Consider the following 6,000-nt stretch of genomic DNA (forward strand, 5'->3'; position numbering starts at 1 on the left):
AAAGAAAATATTTGTTCATTTTTACTATGAATTTTTTTGTGCATAAATGAATACAAAAATATATTCTTGGATTTAAAAAGAAATTACTTATTATTTTTTGTACTTAATGGTTAATATGATTAACAATTTATTTGTTTATTTATGAACTGTACCCAAAAGTATAAATATACTTTTCACATAGATTCAGAGAATTTTAAATAATGTTTAATATTATTTGTGTTTAAAAATATTATGAGTATTTTCAATTGTTTTTTATACATTTTTAATTCCTCACTTAATTATATTAATTATGATTATTTTATATGCTGTTTAAGAATGAAATTATTAATAGTGCAATGGATGTAACTATAGAGTATGTCTAAGCAATCAATATTATTGTAATTAAAGCACATAATCAATAAAATTAACCACCTGTACATGTTTACAAAATTTAAACATGGTAAAAAAGCTCAAAATGATGGGTGAATGTAACAATAATTATTGTGTGAGATAAATCAACAGGATTATTGAGTTAATACTTCATTCAATATTAATATTAATAAAATTTGTTAGAATATAATCTAACACAGTATCATTACTATTTTTAAAGTTATTATTATTATTGTTTTTTTGATATCATAATAACTTACATAGAGAAAATAATTAATTAACATGATTATGTATATATATATATATATATATTAAGCCATAAGCTTGCATTATTGATGGACAGTAACAAATTAATTATTTATAAAATATGTTATATTATTTAAATAACAAAATAAATTAATAAACAGATCAAAATAAAACTTTACAATTTAAAATAAAAGCAATTTTAAGACTGAAATAAGAAAATATAACATGTGTAAAACTTAAATTATTTGTGAAAACAACCAATGATAAATGACTCTTTTAGCATTAATTTTCGAACGGTTATCATTTTTTTTTATATTGACTTGGCATAAAGTTTAAATACACAGGTCCTAAATAGTTGATGAAAGATTGACCAAAATATTGATAGAATATTTCACAGGAATATTGTACAGTCTATTTTACCTTTTAAAAATAAGCATAATGGCAATGTTTAATAGAGAAATTTAATTGGGAGAACACCCATCTCTATAATACTGTGCTGTAGTTCTTTGTAAAGAACACTTATTTAAACATACTGATGATAAATTTAAGCCATCCAAAAGTAAAATAAATTTTGTCATCTTAATTCTCAGATACCGAATGATTCAACTGAGCTAACATTAATTATGTAAAATTTCATTTGACTTACTACAATATTACTCGCTGAACCGATAATTGAAGAGCGGTTAGATATTTTTACAATAACAGGTATAAATAGTAGTAATCTTCTAATATTATTTTTAATAAGGAGTTAGCTAGAGCATCTATTTTTTACTCAAAAATACTCTAAAATCCATCTCAATACTTGATGAACTCATTCTATACCTATTTATTTATTTATTTATTTTTTCGGGCTTATCCGGCCGCCAAAACCATTCCGTTTCACAAGACACAACTAATTCTCCAACCATCTCTATTTATTGCCAGATCCTTCCAGTTTAATCCGCTTCTCAATTTTAAACCTATAATAAATAAATTTACTCATATCATGATTTTTAAAATAGTTTGAATGTGTGTGGGTGATGTACGTGTGCTTTTATCGTATGTACCTATTATAACTTCTTTAGTATAACTAAAAAAAACCTAACGTAACTAATTTTGTGTTATAGCCCTAGTTATACACATGATATGAGAAAGAGAATTGACCAAACAGGTATCGAACTTAAGATGAGTATCATCTTCATAGTGCATCTCGTATCTATTTGCTTTTATAGATATTTAAAAATTATAAATACTCATATAGTTTTAAAATTATATTTTTCTAACTGCATAGTTGTAACTTAAACCTTTTTCTCACATGAGTAACATTTTATTGCGTGTTTCAAAACCGTAAGTTATAAGTTTTTTTCAGTCCAAATCAACTGAAGTAGTGATTAATTTAAACACATTTTATACATTTCACGTTTCAGAGTTTTTGCAATAAAATGCAAGAATTTGTATTTTTATATACAATATCAGGGGCACACCTAGAATTTTTTTTTTGGGAAGGTGCTTAAACATTTTCTTATTTTCCTTACACAAGTAAACAAGACCACTGATATTTAAATAATCATTTTTTTTTTTCATTTTTTAACATGTCATATTATTATGTATTTAATATTTATAATTATATTTACGAGTATAACTAAATATTATGACAAATCTATTTAAAATTTAAGTTTTTTTGGGTACTTAAGAGCTGTTAATACTTTGGATTCTTTTTTTTTCTTGATGTATGTGTAAATTTGCCAGTCAATTTAAACGTGACTGTCCCATTATGTTTCGGAGGTAGATTTTGATTTATCGTAGTGTGAAAAACGATCTACCAGCCGTACTTTTACTAATTGGTAACGTTGTAAATATTATCAAAAGTTTAAATACTGATTCATATGTTTTTAAATCACATACATTTAAATCATCAATTGAGTTTAGTGGTAACGTATATAGTAATAGTTTTTGAATTTTTCATACCACGAATTCGAATTCTGCAATCTTTGTGACAGAAAAACGATTTTGTTGCATATCTTTTTCATAACATTTGAAAAGATTTTTTTTAACTTGTAAAAATATTTTCGTTTTTTTTTTTTTTTGGTGAGGGGGGCTTCAGTTTAAAAAGTCCTTTCTGGGTGTGCCACTGCACAATAAACATATTACATAATATTATTTGTAATTTTTGTTACTTTATTGTTGTCATTGGACTAAAATATCTATTTTTTAATACAAATTATTGGAAAATGTTCTTTCTATTTGAAAACTAGATCACAAAACATGATTTATCAATAATAAAAAAGTTATTACAATCATAGGCGTGCGCAGACTTTATTCGCAGGTTGTGCAATAAAAAAATAGGGCTCCTCACAAGAAAAAAAAATCACGCAACATATCTTGCAACCTAAGATAGGATAGAAAGTAAAGAATAAATAATTTATTTTAAATTTCTAAAAAAGATTCTAAGCCGTTAAACATTTTCTTCCATATATAGGACTCAATATTGGTACAATCTAAGTTTTTACAAATATGCTACTTAGCTTCTTTACATCCCTCAGAATCTAAAATCACACATAGTTTTACAATAAAATATTAAACAACGTACTGTAGTAAGTTTTAAAAGAATTAATGAACTAATGTCAATAAGAAATAAACAATTCACGAATTTTGGCAAAAAACATCAGTTCGTCCAAAATAGTTTTCAATTTTTTAAGGTAAAAATTTCTATTGTCTATCAGTAATGGTTGGCGGTAAAATCAAAAATAACAAAACTTAAATCTTACTTATCATTTTATCCAACCAGTGACATGGAACAATATTATTAATAATACCGTCCTATATGGCTATACGCCGGACTTAGCATATATTATTATTATAGTCTTTGATTACAAACCATAAAAACAATAATTATTATTCTATATACCTAAAGTTTTTATGTTGTAACATAGATAATAATATCTAAATGTTACTTTCTGGTTGGAAATGTTGGAAACTGTGATAACAAGATTTAATGATACGTCTATATTTTAGATTATCACGTAGGTCGTAAGAAAACCAAAAAAAAAATTTTTATATGTATTTTTTTAATATCATTAAATTTTAATAATATGATATTATAATAAATATGGGCCCTCACATGTAGCTGTAGACTATGCAGTGGCATACCCTGCATACCCTGTGCGCACGCCTATGATTACAATACCATGCTAAAAGTGAGATGACCTATACGAAACGTAGAGTTTATTGCTAATCAATAATGTAACTTTGCTACGACTATATTATATATACTCTGTTCAAATTAAATACATCACTTTCGTCAAATGGTAAATACAATTGCCTACTTTAATAAAATTCACAATAAGTTCAGAACTCCCATTTTTATTTAAAAATTTAATCATCTTATTGTTATAAAATATTCAAGGATCAATTTAATATGTATTATAAGTTTATCGTTTAGCAATTTTTTGTGATATGAAATTAATATACCTTAGAATTCAAAACCAGTTCTGAATTGTAAAATATATAATATAATAATATGTGCATTTGCTTATTAGGTACTTAAATAAAAACTTAAAATAAAACATATGCCTACAATGATTTCTTTCTTCAATATTATTATAATTTGAAAAATTCGTTATTTTCATAACTTTGTCGACGAATATTAATCAATCCTAAATTATACTATTTTAATAATTTATTAATATACATATACCATTATACCAATTTATCATAAGTTACCTGAACATATAAAAACCATACAAATATATCACAGTCAATGATCTATATTCTATATAATACGCTGCTAATGAAATTGGTAATAATATTATTAGTGAGTCAAAAATAAATATATGACGTGTAATATTTAAGTTATTTTGTGACTGCAGCTACGTACAATACCATAATAGGATTTTAGTATTTAGGTACTATTTTTGCTTTAATCGTGAACATAAATTATAAATTAACAAAGAATGAATTTTTATATTTTATTATTTATTTGAAAAGTAAATTATTAAAAAATATTTTCCCAAATAATGCATTTCTCTGCATACACACTAAGTTCATAATAATATATAAATATGACTTGCCTCAACATAGACAACTGGATCTCGAACTGTTGCACCAATAATTGCAAATAAAATGTAACTTGAGCGATGTAATATTAAAAATAGCGGCACACGCAGCGCACTTGTTATAGTTAATTCAAAATAAATATTAGATAATCAACACACAATATAAAAAATAAAAGAAGGCGAATTCGCGCACACGAAATAAATTAATTTCACTCGACTTTTGACAATACTTAGAGTCGTCGAATAATTGAAAACTCCAAAATCGCGCACGTAACGTGAACGTTTGTCATTGTGAACGCGCTCGTAGTTTATCCGCAACTAACTTTACTTTGCTGATATTTAATAACTTATATAAGTAAAAACCATGAACTAAGATTATACGGTCTATCTTAGTTCGTGTAATGACTAATAAATAATGATATATCATAGGTTATGTATAGTAAGTAGTAAGTACCTACAATCTACATATACTATAATAATAATATGCTATATTTAATTTATAATTATACGCAGTTTCATATGTGAGTATGCCTCTCTAAATATAAATATGGAATCGGTAGCGGCTATGTGAATTCCTTCGTGATTGGCTTAGAATAATTGGTGTATAATTCGGTATATCAGGACTCGGGATTTAACGCTTTTAAAAAGTACTAAATACGAATACATTTATCGGTGAAATTAAATTGAGTTCTTACTACTTTTATGTGTTTGAATTGAGTCCAATTTATTATCTTAATATCTTTGAATTGAGTCCGTATAGATTAGATATTATAACTATCTCTATAGAGCCGATGACAACCTTGAAAGAGTCGAATACTTGTGCTAAACCATTTAAACATATTATCAACACCGATATAAGTTTCACATTTCGCCCTTTAAAAATGTAAAAGTTGGTTTGAAAATGAAATCCACCATGCAATTAAACAAGTTTGGACCGATGTTAGAATTAAAGGGTATCCATTACATTTAGCCATGTAGCTGGTGAAGAAAAATTCAAAAGTTAGGTGTGTACAAGGTATATAAGTATGATTTTGAGAAAAGTATAGGTATATCTCAAGTATTTTTTCGGATTTCCATTTTTAAACAAAAATGACGTAGTCCTGCAGGCTACAATATTTCACGGAAGATTTGATGGCAATAAAACCATGTGATGATCAAAAAATTGACAGTTTTACAGATTAATCGGGTCATTAACAGTTGTGAAAGTTTTCACGCAAAATTAAATAAATTTTTTCACTCGGGATAACAAAATATTTTTATATAACGAAGCAAAGCAACGAAACCATGTAAAAAAAAACATTAGAAAAGGAACACTCATTTTTACGAGAGCAGACAAATAAATACAATATAA

Source organism: Melanaphis sacchari, unplaced genomic scaffold (genome assembly GCF_002803265.2).
Source record: "Melanaphis sacchari strain LSU unplaced genomic scaffold, SCAv2.0 Contig63_pilon_pilon, whole genome shotgun sequence".
Taxonomy (NCBI): Eukaryota; Metazoa; Arthropoda; class Insecta; order Hemiptera; family Aphididae; genus Melanaphis; species Melanaphis sacchari.